Below are 15,377 nucleotides of genomic sequence, written 5' to 3' on the forward strand. Positions count from 1 at the left end.
ACCACCTTGGGGATTTCCCTTTGCTCATCTGCTCCCTGCGTCACCTCTGGCCACTGCCCAACCTCAGGCATGAGACAGACTGAGCCTCCCAGCAATGAGGCCAGTTGCTTCCATTGGAACCTCACCACTGCTATGTGCCAGCTGTGGGAGCTTGGGCAAGCTACTTCGTCTCCCTGAGCCTCAGTTTTCTCATCTGTGAAATGGGCACAATGATGGGGTTTTTTTTGTTGTTTTTTTTCCCCATCAGAGCTACGATTCTTCCCAGTCCCTCTTCATCTGAAACGAAAAGCAACAACAAACTAAAGAGCCAGCTTCTTCCCTAGGAAAGCCAAACAGCAGGGCCCAGAAAGGAAGAGGGTGGAAGTCAGACTTTGGAGTCTTCCAGTCCGGGCACAGGGAGCTCCGTGGGGGGCAGAAATCGCTCAGGAGCCAGCACATCTCTGCCCCCAGAGTACATTGTGACGGCATCCGGGTCGCTGGGCCCCTTCAGCCCTTACTATCCTCCACCCAACAACGGGGCCATTGGTCTCCGAGGCCCCTGCAGCCTCTGAGAGTCTCAGCCACGAGCGAGGCCCTTGTTCTCTGGGACGCGGCCCAGGCCTCCCGCAGCCACAGCCGCGGACGCGGCACTCGCTTGGGCTCTGGCCCGCGGCCCAGAGGAGGCAGTCGGCCCCAGGGAAGCCCCTGGTTTGCAGCAGGAACTCTGGCCTATTGGCATCCGGCTGCAGCCGAGGCTTTCCAGGGAGGACGGGAGGAACGGCGGGGCTGGCAGAGGCCTGGCCAAAGCCGCCTGCAGCTCGGCCCGGCGGCCTTGCCTCGCAATCCACAGCCTCGGCCGCCTGGGAGAGGAAGGCGTGCAGGGCGCTGTGGCTGGGGGCGGGCAGCTTCCTGTTTGGAAGGCCTGGGTCAGGGTGGGTTCCCTGGGATGAGACGTGTTGGAAGGAGGAGCTCAGCACAGGGGCCCAGCAGGCTCCCCAGCCCTGACTGAGTCCGTAAGCAGTGATTCAGCACGTCCTCTGTGTGTGAGCTACCCTGGTGGCCGCTGTGGGGCGTCAGCAGAGGGTCAGGCAGGGCTGGCCTCGGAGGGCTTGACAGTCCACCATGTAGACAGTTCGGTGGGGCCGGGCAGGGCGAGAGGAACTGAATCCTGGGGGCCTCCAGGAGGTGGCAGAGGCTGGCTGCCTTCCTCTGACGGGAGGTCGGTCCATTTTCCTCTCCTGGGCAGGGAGCCATCCAGAACGCCCACCTCCTCCTTCGACGGCCATTGCAGGCGTGCTGCTGGGTGGCACTGGGGCCCTCTCTCCCAGTCCCTGGGGCCAGCGCGATGAGGACCACCCTGTCCGCAGACAAGCAAACGGAAGACCAGCCGCAAGTGCCTCTCCCGGGCCACTCAGCTTCTGAGGCTGGGAGCTGGGTTCGAATCCATGTCCAGCTATCCTCCAGTCCTGGGTCCATTCCATTGAGATGCTGCCTGTAGCAAGGATGGACACCTCCTCCCCCTGACACCCATCCCATGCAGGCTGGGCAGATTTTGCCAGAAATGTAGACATTGCCAGGGGGAACTGGCTGCTCTGGTTGTCTGCCCTCACTGCGAGCAGGAGCACAGCTCAGGGTTTGCAGGTCACCGGGATTTACCTCAGTTGGGGATCGGTGTCCTCCGAGGTGCCCTGGATGTTGACGCCTTCACTTCCTCTTGGTGACTCCAGTCCAGGACTTTGGGGTGACTCCTGCAGAAGCAGAAGCATGGCCTTGCAGAGCCGGGCAGAAGCCACTGGAGAAGGCCCTTCGGTGACCAGATGACCTTGAGCACATTTCAGAGCCTGGCTCCCTCCTCTGCGAGGACAACGACAGCCAGCCGACAGCCGTGCCAGACAAGACTGACAGCCTGAGCCTGAGCCCGGCTGAGCTCATCTGTGGGAAGCCCCCTCGCTCTAGGACGATAGGTAGTAAATGCTGTTTTTCAGGATCACTGAGCCTTAAAAACACAGTCCGGGGACCATGCTCAGCCCTTCAGCATCTCAATGGAGCCTCCCAGCACTCCTATGAATGGAGCCTCAAATGAGCAGCTAGGCTGGGATGAGGTAGCCCCAGGAGAGAAGCAGAAGAAATGAGAAAGCTGCGAAAGACCAAACGTGCTCACTTCTTAGGGCAGGCTGGAATATCTTAAGGAAAGCTCGATTAAATGGAGAGAAGCCAACAGAATGAGTGCAAGGCTGCTGGGACCAGGGCGGGGGAGATTGGGTAGAAGCCAGAGGGGTCTGGAGCAGCCTCAGAGGCTCTGCTGAGGAGGAGGGAAGGGGCTGGACAAAACAGAGACGCGCCCCCCAAGCACAGCCAGGAGGAGGCGGACCTGGGGTGGGGTGGCCGGAGGTGGACACTCCGCACTATGGTGGCTGTGGAAGGAGCAGTTCCTGGGTCCCCGCGGAGGCCCTGAGAGCCAGGAGGATGAATAAAGCAGGCGCGGGCTCAAGGCGGGAGGCTGTTCACTCGAGGCTCCACGAACACTTGACTGAGCTCCTCCGCGGGCTCAAGTGGCGCCCCCCAGTGCGGAGGGCCTTAGCTGCAGCGCGCCGCAAGGAAGACCCGGCCCGGAGAGAGCAGAGGCCAGAGGGACAGAAGGAGCCCAGACCTAAGGACACACCGTCCGCGGACACAGTCCCCTGTTCTCAGCCCGGGGTGGGCCTCTTTGTCCCCCAAAGAGGGGTCTTTCTGAGCTTCAAATCTCACCTCTGCAGCTGATCAAAACTGGCTGGCACGAGGTCTCCTACCTATAGGAGGTGCAGGAAAGGGAGGTGAGGGGAAGAGAAGGGAGTGGAAAGGAGGGGAGTGGAAGGGAGGAGAGGGGAGGGGCAAAGGGAGGGGAGAGAAGAGGAGGAGGGGAGGGGAAGATAGGAGGGAACTTCCCATCATCTAGAAACAGGGGCTGCTCTCAACCAGCGCTCTCCTCTGACCCACGAGGCTCTGCTCTCCCCAGCGAGAGGGAAGAAGCTAGAAGCTTGCCCTGTGGGGGGTGGCAAGCCATTCACCAGCCTGCAGGGGCAGAAGTGTCTTTCTGGCCTTGGGACCAAGTGAGATCGTCAGAGCAGTTTGCAGAGCAGCCTGCACGGTGACATGGACAGGGACATGTGTGTGCGGAGGGACGTTCCTCCATGCACAGAGCTTTGAGACAGATATGCTCTGCCCGTCAGCCAGAAACAGGGCCAAACACCTAAAGCCTGGATGTCAGGACGCCCTGTGGACAGATGTGTGCGTGTGTGCATGCGTGGCCCTCTCACTCCAATGTGGGGGGTTCTGCTCTCCTGGGTTATTCCGGGACTCCGGTGGCCCTGGTTTGACCATCTCCCACACAAGGCCGACCTGCCTGGCACCGTCCAGCAGATGCAGAGAGGACAGGAGATTGTGCCTGGCACATGTTTGTGGCCAGGCCCAGCGCACACACCTGCCCTGCCATTGCCTGGAACTCAGTCCCACGGACGCGGCTCAGCTGCGGGGGAGGCTGGGACGCGGAGCCTCGTTGTGTGCCCGGGAGAAAGGCAGAATGGGCTTGCTGATCTGTCAGCAATCTCTGCCACGCATCCCAAAAGCACGTGGGGCGTTTGGGGACCAAAGCTTCGGAAGAGGAACCGGAGAAAGAAACAGAAGGAAGAGATGAGGGTTCGCAACAACATGGCACCTCGAGGTGGCCTTCATCGGCGGCCCCTCCTCAGGCTGGCGGGAAAGACTCGAGGGAGTCGGGTGAGCTTCGACTTGGAAAGTGAGAAGAAGTGGGGAGCTGTGGCCTGGGGGAAGGGGCGGTCTGGAGGCCTGGAGAATGTTCTGGAGCGAGGACTAGGGCCCAGCCGCTCAGGGCGAGATCTGGAGTCCGATGAGGCAGGTCCAGAAGGTCTAGCCCAGGCCACCAGGGAAGAAAAGAAAGCAGGGCTCCCCACTGCAACACCCACGTGCAAGCCTCTGTGCCCATCTCCATACATGGGGACTGGGGAGCCAGTGCCCACAGGAGGAGGCACCCTGGAGGCCAGCGGACAAGGGGAGTGTGGGTGCTCTGGAGGGTCAGCTGGGAGAGCGGGGAGCCCCAGGCGCCTGGGCAGGAGGCACAGAGAGGGGGATGGGGACCTGACGGGCAGGGGGTGGCGCTGTGGTACAGGGTGTGGAGTGAGCTCCTGATCGTTACGCTGATGTTACTCTGGGGCATGGCAGGGCTATGCAATGTGAAAATGCTCTCTCAGGCTGTCCAGCATGGTAACTAGGAGCCACATGTGGTATCGGGCGCTTGAAGGGTGGCTAGCGTGATTGAGGAGCTGAACTTGAAATGTATTCCGTTTTAATTAAGTTCAATGGAAGTAGCCACTCGTGGCTCGTGGCTGCACTACTGGCCAGCGCGGGCACAGCTCAGCCCAGCGGAAGTGCGGGGCAGGGGTCGTCAGGAACCACTGACTCTCCATTCTCCGCCTCCCACTCCCCGGCCACCCCGCCTCGCCCCATGGTGCACGGCTTTGGGCCGCTGAGACTCTCATTTGCCTTCACCCCTGCGGGTCTCTGAGACTGGCCGGCAGGGTGCAGGGAAGAGAGATTAGTGTGCCCGGAGCATTCTAGAATCTTCGTGGTCCTAGTTCTGAGCGGAAGAAGGGACTGGGGCCCTGTGTTCTCTGCCTTTGATTTCCTCCAGCTGCTCCGGGCGGCATCTCACCGGCTGGAGCCTCGCCGGGGTTGACTGACCTGTAACTGCGCGGATGGCCGCCATTCCCGCCCCTCATCCCTCACCATGCCCCGCCCCCAGCTTCGTTTGAATCACCAGCCCTGGGTTCCTTTCTGGCACATCCGTCTGCTGCTTCCCGGGCTGCTGTCGCTGTCTGTCATCCTCTCTCCTCACATCAAAATGCGAACGGGGAACATTATTAATAGACGGGACTGTCTGTCTCTGTCCCTGACGGGCCCCCAGACCCAGGGCTGCCCTGACCGGCTCGGAGCAACTCCGGAGGGCCTGAGGCTGCTCTGCCCTCAGCACTGCCCCTGCCAACCTCCGGGCCCAGGAACAGAGCTGGAGGGGGATTCCCACAGCGTTTCCTTCCCTCCTCTCCCAACACACTTCTTTCCCCTCCCCTAGAGCGTGGAGACCCGGTGAGGGCTGGTGCGGTCCCTTTCTGGGAGCAGACGCTCCATAAATATTTATGGGAGGTTAACTCCCAGCGCTCTGTTCTCAGGATGGCGCTGGGCTCAGATTCAGGTTTGTCCGTGCGGGTCCTTCTTTGTTGTCTTGTCCACGGGGAGGTGCAGAGGATGGTCTTGGGGCGATGGATGTAAGCCACCTCTGTCTGCCCACTGCCCTCCTAGGGACCCGGAGCCGGAGATTTCAAAGGGGGCCCGGCAAGCTCTCCTGCCTCTGGACTGCTCTCTTGGGACCAGCTTCCCACAGCCTCCCCCGTCCCCGGAGCAGCCGATGCTCCTTCCGTGCTGGGCTTGGCAGTGGCTGCTCCCCCGCCGCTGCCACTCCGCCACCCGCTCCAGCGCCAAGCTCCCTCCTCCACACCTGATGGCGCACCTGGCCGGCTGGCCTCACTCCCCAGCGCTCTCTTCCATTCCAAGTCAGGCTGTCTTTCCTCCTTTTCTCGGATGGAACGCCCATGGCTCTGGGCCATCACCGCCCAGCCCCTTTCTGTCCGTGGGCCTCCCCCCCAGGTGCTTCCATCTCCCCGGGCACAGCTGGGCCCCCTCACCCTGGTTTTGGCACCAAACCGCACTTGGCCTCTTGAATGTCCTCGCAGGCTTTCTCTCCCTGTGCGTCCCATGGGGGCAGGTCTGGGGTGACGTGCTGCTTTGTAGCCTCCGCATTCCCCGTCTTATCCCAGAGGACCTCGTACACGGGAGCACTAATGCCTCTTTATTGATTTCTCTGCTGAGAGGGCTCCTTGAGGGGCTTGTGGAACCTGGGATCTCTCCCAGTAAGACAATGGGACCTGGGGTCCTCCCATTAAGACAATGGGACCTGGGATCTCTCCCAGTAAGACAATGGGACCTGGGATCCTCCCAGTAAGACAATGGGACCTGGAACCACTCCCATTAAGACAATGGGACCTGGGATCTCTCCCAGTAAGACAATGGGACCTGGGGTCCTCCCAGTAAGACAATGGGACCTGGGATCTCTCCCAGTAAGACAATGGGACCTGGGATCTCTCCCATTAAGACAATGGGACCTGGGATCTCTCCCAGTAAGACAATGGGACCTGGGGTTGCTCCCATTAAGACAATGGAACCTGGGATCACTCCCATTAAACTATGGGACCTGGGATCATTCCAATTAAGACAATGGAATCTGGGATCTCTTCCATTAAGACAGGGACCACTCCCATTAAGACAATGGGACCTGGAACCACTCCCATTAAGACAATGGAACCTGGGATCACGCCCATTAAGACAATGGAACCTGGGGTCACTCCCATTAAGACAATGTTTCCCAAGGTGATTTCTGCAGGCCACAGGATATTAATAAGTTGTATAGGATAAGGAGATCCATGGCCAACTAAAACGCATTTCTTCGAGCCCTTAACTGTATCAGTGTACATGGTGATGTTTCCAAGGAAAAAGCTGTGGGAGCCTCCAGGCCCCATGGACGAGGGTCTGCAGACACGGGAGCTGGGACAAGGGGTGAGGCTGGCAGAGAACCTCTGCTCCTCTCAGGCAGAGGGCAGAAGGCAACCGGTGAGGGCACCGACCAGAGTGCAGTCCGTGTGGAAAGCCAAGCTCACAAAGACGCTCTCTGGACCCCGGCTCACACAGCTAACGCCAGAGGGGCCAGGCAGGTGAGGCGAGCGCGCATCTCCTCACTCTCAGGGGCTTATCTCCCCAACCCCGGGGGCGCCGGGCTGTCGCCAATAACTTAACCACCCCAACCACCACACACCGGACCCGACGGCCAGATTCCAGAGACAGAACGTCTAACTGAGCTTCAGGTGAAGAGGTTTCCTAAGCCAGGACTCAGAGCCAAGCAGGGCCCTCCCCAGGAAGCGGCAGCTGGCCAGATCTGGCAGAGAAACCCGCACCTCGGGCCGGATGTGCCTGAGAGCAGCCTTGGCAATGGTCTCAGAGGCCGCACTCTGCGGCCCTTTTGTTCATAAGGCACCTCCGGGCATCTGTCCCGGCAGGTGCGCGTGCATCCTTCCCCTGCGCCGCCAGGCCAACCTGGCCACTGTCCCCAGCGCACAGGCGACAGACGGCAGAGAGGGCACTGGGAGGGAGGAACTTGGGTCACTGTCCGGGGCCAGCTCCCTCTGAAACGGGAAGCTCTCTCTCTCCCAGGTGACTGCCAGGACGAGAGGAACATGTGTGTAACACCCAGGCCTCCAACATGCGCAAGAGGCCGGTGTTGTGTGGCTCGGCTGGCCACCAGGAGCCTGTGGGTGCCAGGCCCAGTTCCCAGCACGGTCCATATGCTATTTCACATAATCCTCACAATAGCCTGGGGTGGGGGGGGGGGGGTTGGCAGTCATAATCCCCATTGTGTAAGGGAGGAAACCGAGGGTCAGAGATCTGAGGGAGGAGGAGTGTGTGCCCAAGCTCACGGACCTAAAGTGACAGCCAGAAAACTGAGCTCAGAGCCAAGTCCAAAGTCCACGTTCTATGTGCTTGAATGTTAGAAGCTAAGATGCTAGTTAAAAAAAAAAAATAATAATAAAAAAGCCCTCCCTCACAGGCAAAAACAAACAAATAAAAACAAATGTAAAAATACTAGTTCTAGCCCGCCAGCGTGCTCAGTGGTTGAGCATTGACCTAGGAACCAGGAGGTCACGGTTCCGTCCCTGGTCAGGGCACAAGCCCAAATTGTGGGCTCGATCCCAGTGTGGAGCGTGCAGGAGGCAGCTGATCAATGAGTCTCTCTCATCACTGATGTTTCTAGCTCTCTCTTCCTCTCCCTTCTTCTCTGAAACCAATAAAAATATGTATTTAAAAAACCAAAACAATAAAGTTAGTTCTAAGCGAGGGTGTGTATGGTTCTATAGAATAAAGAAAAACAGTTTTCATGTGAATCTTTAAAATTAAAAGCTAAGTTAGTGTTAAAAGAAGTGTGTCCAAAGCCGAGTTCCAGGAGTCCCTGGCGTGGCCAGTCCCCCTCCCCTCGCCCTCCCTTTCCCCCCCGCCTGGAAAACCGGGAGACACTGCCGCTGTTTCCCCAGGCTGTCCCAGACTGTGCCGATGCAGCTCCAGCAGTGCTGGGCTCCTGGCAGACCCTTGATGAGTTTTAGCTGAATGAAATTCTTTGTAGCTTATAACCTAACCATGACGCACGGACATGCTGTAGACGCACTGGTTGTTAACGCCGCACATAACATCTGCGAGCCTGTCCGATGCTCGTTTTTACAAATGCGTGTGAACCATCGAGTGGAAAGAGAGGAGGGCAGGGCGGGAGCAGGCGGAGAGCCTCGGGGTGAAGGGCCCCTCACAAGCTGATCCCCCATCCACTTACCCGCGTTGGGCCCTCAGGAAGGTGACTCGGCCTCTCCAGGCCTGTGTCCTGGTCTGCAAAGGGCCAGGGGGTGGCGAGGATTGAAGAGTGACCCACGCAGAGTGCTCCGAGCCCCTCCAGCAGCCTCCACAGCCCTTGCTGGCCGCCTCTGCCTGGTTCTCTCATCCTCTTCCCTTCCTAATCCCAGCTGAGTGTTTCCTGCTGGGGCCTGACCCAGCCTCCTCACACCCATCTGCGGCTGCTCAGAAGGAAGACCAGTGGCTTCTTTGCTTTCCCGGGTAATCAGTGACGGGCGGTTCAGGGACGGGGCTTGGGGCTGGCTCCTGCTGGCTGTGCGCCTCTGTCCATCTGGAACTTCAGCCTGGGGCCCGCTCGGCCTCTCACTTCTCCTCGTTAGTCCGTGGGGCTCAGGCAGCGGTTCTCTCTGCTCCCTCCTGGTCCTGACGCCCAGAGAGGGTGAAGGCCTTGCCACTACGCTGCACAGCAAGGCAGCGCCCTGAGGCCTGAACTCCTGCCTCTGAGACCAGGAGCTGGTTCTCTGCTGGGCTCTGAATGTTTCCTTTGTGGCTCAACAGATATTCCACCCGTGGCGACTCAAAACGCTCGCCCTGCTCCGTGCCATCCCAGACAGCGTGTAACCCGGAGACTGTCAGATGTGCTGCCGTATCCCGCCGCTGGGCCTGCTGGCTCCCATCCTCTCACCTGCCTCCGGCTTTTCTCTAGTGAGAGAGCCGATGGAAAACCACACCCCCAGGAGCTGGGGCGAGAGGAAGAAGGCTGATCTTCAGGTGGAGACGGGCAGGCGAGCCACCCTCCCCACCTGTGGAGGTGCCTGCATTCTGGGAGCTCAGCTGACAGGACCACCTCCATTGCCTGAACACATAATCCCTTCCGGAAAACTGGGTCCTTCGCTGACCCTGCCGCTGGGCTAGGGGAGCTAAACCGCCTTTGTGCCCAGCCCAGCCCCTGGCGTGATGGGTTTGGAGAAAGAGCTGGGGGGGAGAGAAGAGAGAGGGAAGGGAGAGGGAGGGGAGAGAAGAGAGAGGGAAGGGAGAGGGAAGGGGGAGAGGGCAGCAGGGCCCAGCGTGTCTGGGAAGGGAGCATGGCTGGAGGTAGGGAGGGTCTGGAGGCCAGCCCCCTGATTGTTCAGGGCAGGGGGCCTATGGAAAGGCCCGTGGGGGGTGCACAGGGGCTGAAGAGGTGGGCACATGGGACAGCTACATTTTCCCATGCACGGTGCCCTCTGAGCCAGGCACCGTGCATGGGAAAATGTAGTCTCAGTGCTGCCTCCACGCCTCCCTCCATCCATGCTGTGCCTGTGTTCACATCAGGAGGCCGTGCCCTGTGCCCTGAGGCCGTGGAAAGGACCAGCAGCTCTGCGGGGAGGGGTGCTAGGAGACGGCCTGGACCAGGGCCAGGAGGAGCCGAGCCGGAGCCGGAGCCGGAGGGAGGAGACCAGTCCGTGTCCCTCACTGGAAGGAGGAGTGTGTGCAGACAGCTGGGATGCGCAGCAGACAGCCCAGCTCAGGGGAGGGCCTGGGGCCGGGAGCTGCTGGCTGAGGGAGGGCACATGGGGTGAGCCGATGGGGAGCCGAGCTCAGGTATAAGGGGGGAGGTGCTGTGCCCCCACTTCCCTTTGGGCTTCTGCTGTTTAATTGTTTAATTGAGTAATTTCTGGCCCCAGGGCAACTCGGAGAGGCTCTGCCTTGCACTAGAGATGCCGTTCAGTTGCCTTAGGATGCTGCTTGGGGTTGTTCCTCCCGAATTTCCTCCAGGGGCCCCGCTGTACGCTGCCCGCCGCGGGAGCCTGTGTTGTTTTCTCGGCCGCCTGAGTCCCTGAGGTTCCCAGCAGAGCACCCCTCCCTGCAGGCCCGGGCCAGGCCTGGGGAGACTCAAGGGCTCCAGGGCTGCCATTTGCCCCCCCCCCCCCCCAGTGCCCTCCTCCCCAGAACACAGACTCACTCTGGGGCAGCACCTGAGATGCCACGCAGTTCCTCCCAATGGCAGTTCCTCATGAGAACCGAGAGGCTCCCTTTAGACCTGGGGGTGAAAGCACAGGCTCGAGGCACTTGTTCAGCCCACGGCTTCCGCCCTCCAGGAGGCACTGATCGGATAGAGACCCGGCACTGCTCTGCTGTCTCTGAAGCTTTCGTTTCCAAATGGCCACTCGGGCTACAAATCTGCCCTCCCCCCTTTTCCCTGCACATCATTCTTCCTTGAGACCGTGAGCCCTAAGCCCCTGTGAGTAAACACCGAGTGGCTGGATGATGATGATCTCAGATCGCCTAATAATCTGGCCACTCAGAGTGTGTGTGTGTGTGTGTGTGTGTGTGTGTGTGTATGTATGTAGTAGTAGAGGCCCGGTGCATGAATTCATGTATGGGTGGGGTCCGACCAGGGTGAGGGGACATGGGTGGTTGGCTGGTCTGCCTTCTGGTCAAACTCCTGGTCGAGGGGGCAATTTGCATATTAGTCTTTTTATTATATAGGATATCCATCCATCCATCCACCCCTTCACTTATTTACCAGGTGCCTACTATGTGCCAGGCATGATACCAGCTCCTGCCTAGCACTCTGGCCTCATTGTTTACAACCAGTGACATCCCTGCCTGTCCAGAGCTTGCAGGAGAGAAAGAATTTTCCATGGCTGTGCTATATATAGACTGAAGTCCTCGTCCTTTAGGTTGTGGCTAACTGCCGTAACACACGATCCAATCTCCCTTTGACCTCCGTCCCCCACTGCCCACACTGCTGGCCAGGCCACGTCGGATTCTCACACTCCCGTGCCATAGCTGAAACGCGTCTGCCTCCCGTCTGCCTGGACGTCTCCTCGCCATCCTCAGAGATCCCGTCCTCATGCTCCCCCTCCTGCAAGACTTCCTGGACAATCTCACCATGGGATACCGCCCCCCGCCCCCCCCAGCCTTTTGGCCACATACATTTCTTGTTGCATGAATCATACTGCCTTGCCATGATTTGTATACACGTCTTTCTTTTCCCTTAAAGTCAAGGACAATGTTTTATTCATGTTTATGCCCTCTGCATCTGGCATATGTAGACACTGAATCAAAGTTTAAGTGCTTACTAGAAGGGGTGGCGAAGGATGCCATCCAGCTGGAAGCCAAAGCGGCTGGATTCTCTTCAAATTACTCCACCCAGCACGTGACCTCCCCGCACATCCTCCTGGGCTGCCCGCTGCCAAGGAGGGTCCAGTGGGTTAATGGAGGTGTTAGGGATTGAATTCTGCCCCTTCTCCCCCCATTCATACTTGGAAGTCTTAACCCTCAGCCCCTCAGGATATGGTTTTATTTGGAACGAGGGTGGTTGCAGATGTCATTCGTTAAGATGAACTCACACTGGAGTAGGGTGGGCCCCTGCCTCAGTAGGACAGCCATCTTTACAAACAGGAGAAACGTGGGCACAGACACACACACACGGAGAACATGCCTCGTGGGGACCAAGGATGAGATCAGGGTGACATTCTCCATGCCCTGGGATGCCAAGGACGGCCAGCAAGCTCCCCCCACCCCCAGAAGCCAGAGGGACAGACCCTTCCCTCACAGCCTCAGAGGGAACCAGCCCTGTTGATGCCCTGATCTTGAACTTGCAGTCTCCAGAACTGGGAGATAATACACTCCTGTTTTTAGGCCACTCCGTTTGTGGCATTGTATGACCACGCCCCCAGAAACTGCCACAGGAGAGAGAACCGTTTCCATGCCTTTGCCTGATCTAGCTTCCGACCCTGTAACTTGTAATTTTGAAGTGGTACTGAAATATATTCTATTTCAAGATATCAAAAAATGACTGGAACGTGTTATAAAAATACCTATCGGTGGCAAAGCTGAAGTATTGCTAAAATTTCAGTGACCTGCCGTGTACATCCACAGTCGAAGTCCATGCCAAATTTTGGCTAATGGTTAGTGCCAACGAAGATGTGCTATTCCCCCTGCCCCCCCCCCGCCCCCTGCTCAAGTTCATGGTCCCTGGTGAGAGCCTGTGCCTGGGAATCACCCGGGGGTCTTGTTAAAATGAAGATGCTGAGTGGGCCCGGGGCAGGCCCGCATCGCAGCTGAAGAGATCGCAGAGGACACGCCTGGCAGAGCTTCAGGGGACCTGCCGTCTCTTCAGGGCTCCGGCATGAAGGGCTGGGCCTCTGACCGGAACCCGGTGTCATCTCCAGGTACACGGTGCCAGAACCTAATGAGATGGACGCACACCCAACCAGAGTGGGAAAACCCCACACATGGGAACTGGTGTCAGAATCATGGGGTCCAGTCTTGTTCCGAAACACGACTGAGATGCAACACTTCACCATGTCACCTTGAACCTCATGCCCTGTGCCCTGAGCCCTGAGCCCCGTGCCCTGAGCCCTGTGCCCTGTGCCCTGTGCCCTGTGCCCTGTGCCCTGAGCCCTGAGCCCCATGCCCTGAACCCTGTGCCCTGTGCCCTGATCACCATTTTGCCCTGAGAAAACCACGGCTTGTGGAGCTTTGGTGACTTGCCCCAAGTAACACAGCTGACACGTGGCGGAGCTGAGCCTCAGACAGAGACCTCCGTGCACGAAGCCCGAGGCCAGGGGCCTGGCTTCGGGCTCCTTAAGAGGACTCTGTGTACCCAGGGAGCTGCCGAAAGACACGCTTAGGACCCAGAGTTTGAGCCATTGTCAAGAAAGTAAAACAGCTCGGAATGAACAAGAACTGGATGCATTTGGCCGTTTATAGAAAAGATCCACTCCCTCCGAGGCTGTGTGAATGCCTAATGAAGAGATTGGGACGTACCCAAACCCAGGAAGGTGACCAGGACTGAAAACGCCGCCAGAGGCTTTCGGCCCAATCGATAGTTCTTGAACGGCTGGAGAAAGGGGCCGGTCGCGGGCGGCCTGTGGTCGGCCTGGAGCCCGACAGGGGTGCTCAGAGGACAGAGCCACTCAGTGTGTCTCCAGCTCGGCCTGGAGAGAGAGAGACTGTGCTGCAGGCCAGGCACCGTCTCCTAATGCCATGACAGCACGTCCCCTCGCTCTGTCCCCGAAAAGAAGCCTTCAGCTGGTGAGCGTTCTGGGTTGGCTGGATACCAGGGAGGGGAGACCTGCAAGGAATCGTCACCCCTCTGACATTGGCCTTGGGTTTCTCCGTTTCTTAGATGTTGAATGACCGTGAGCCAGTCCTTCTGGAGCTTGGCCTCCAGTCCGGTTCTGGCCTTGGGTTCATGGGTGCCAGGTGAATTCTGTGACGGTTAAGCCGAAGCCTCTGGAGCTGGAGCATTTGCAGGCATGTTTACCAGTAGAAACCCAGCGTCTGCAACTGTGAGGCATCCCTAGTGCTCAGCGACCCTGCCTAGGTGCCCTGGGAGACCCCCAACATGCACACCGACTGCCTCCAGCCACATACCTGCAGGGTCCAGCGAGGGTCACAGGTCGCTTCAGGGATGCCCCACTGGGCACCCCCCTTCCCCCGGGAGCACAGGGGAGGGTGCTCTGGGTGCTCGGCACGCACAGGCCTGTTGGAAGGGAAGGATGCACAGGTACTCAGTGCCCCGAGGCAGGGGAAAGCAAGACAGGCTCTCGTCATGTTTCCTCCGCTCGCTCCTCTCCCAGGGGAGAGAAGGGAGCAGTGAGTGCCACAGAGGGAGCCAGGGCTTGGGGGCCGCGGGAGGCTCGGTAGACGCCAGAGGCTGCGTCTGGGCTCCTCCTGGGAGAAGTCACACGGTGGGGGCGGGTCCTCCAGCTCCACTCCAGGCATGACAGCTCCCTTTTGTCTCCCTCTTCCCTCTGGGGTTTGGGGAGCGATTGAGATAATTTACCAGTTAATGTGGGCAGATGGCTTAATTAAGCGAAATGGCAAGGCATTAGCAGCAGGCTGAGTGTGTCACTGACTCCGGGCCGCGGGACCCTGGGAGCTACCTGCCAGATGTGGCCCTGGCCTCCGCAGGGTGTCCTGCCGGGTCCCCAGGGGCCGGGGTGCAGGCGGCCTTTGGGGTGAGCCGCGTGGGAATTCAGGATCCTGACTCCGGAAGCGGGTTTCTCCCGCAGCCTCAGCCAGAGCAGCCTGAGCCGGCCCCCGCTCCCGCTAGGCCAAGGCCTCTGGCTTCCTGGGCAGTCAGTCCCCGGGTCTGGAGCTGGGCCCACCCCCGAGGCTGCTGGGTTCTGGGTGTGCAATCACCCGCCGGGGCTGGACGCCAAGCTCTGCCCTTGGGGAGTTCGTGGCGGGTGGGGATGCCAAACTCCCGGGCTTCCTGAGATCCTGGTCCTAAGCTGGACAATCGAGCTCACGGAGGCCTAGACAGGGAAGCCACTGACTCACCGTGAGCTGCAAAGAGGCGTGAACACCAGCTCCCCAGCTGCTGTGCATGTGTCACGTGCGTGCGTGTGTATGTGTGTGTGCGCCTATGGGGACGGCAATACGAAAAGCACAGCCTCTCTCATTCCTCCTCCCTCCTTCCAGCCCCCTTCCTCTCTTCCTCAGTGTATGGGGTCCCCGCCCCAAGGCTGTGCCCCCTCCCATCTCTGTGGCCGTGTCCAGGGGAGGGGTGGGGGCCCCCAGCAGGCAGCGGCGTCCAGGTTCCACCCGATCAGGCCCCGGAGGGTCTGCGCGTCATTTCCCGGGTGCATTCTGCTTGCACAGCTCATTAACCCAGCCTGCCAGCCGCTGGGGAGGAACCAACAGCAAACCGCCCTCCTCCCGTCCCCGCCCCCAAACACCTTAAAATGATTGCCTGGCCGGGAGCCAGGAGGCGGTGATGTTTTCCAAACCGCAAGGCGACGTTTCTTGGTTCATTAGCTTCATTATTTTGCTGGCCAGACGCCCTTTCGCCACGCCCACAGGGAGCCGAGCCTCGGACCAGGAGGCTGGGGCCCTGGCGCAGGGCTGCGGCTGTTCCGCTCACCGAGCCGCTAAGCGGGGAGGTGGGGTGAGGGGGGAGT

General features: G+C 59.4%; 1 long non-coding RNA gene across 1 annotated transcript; it reads right to left on the reverse strand.

Moving 5' to 3' along the window:
- Nucleotides 1-13,174: 13,174 nt before the first annotated feature.
- LOC123652963 lies at nucleotides 13,175-14,858 on the reverse strand. The gene is made up of 3 exons (XR_006742550.1): nucleotides 14,758-14,858; nucleotides 13,846-13,954; nucleotides 13,175-13,406 (listed from the first exon to the last, which is right to left on the reverse strand). It is a non-coding gene; the product is annotated as an uncharacterized LOC123652963 (long non-coding RNA).
- Between the last annotated feature and the right edge of the window lie 519 nt (nucleotides 14,859-15,377).

The sequence above is a fragment of the Pipistrellus kuhlii genome, unplaced genomic scaffold, assembly GCF_014108245.1.
Source record: "Pipistrellus kuhlii isolate mPipKuh1 unplaced genomic scaffold, mPipKuh1.p scaffold_m20_p_24, whole genome shotgun sequence".
Taxonomy (NCBI): domain Eukaryota; kingdom Metazoa; phylum Chordata; class Mammalia; order Chiroptera; family Vespertilionidae; genus Pipistrellus; species Pipistrellus kuhlii.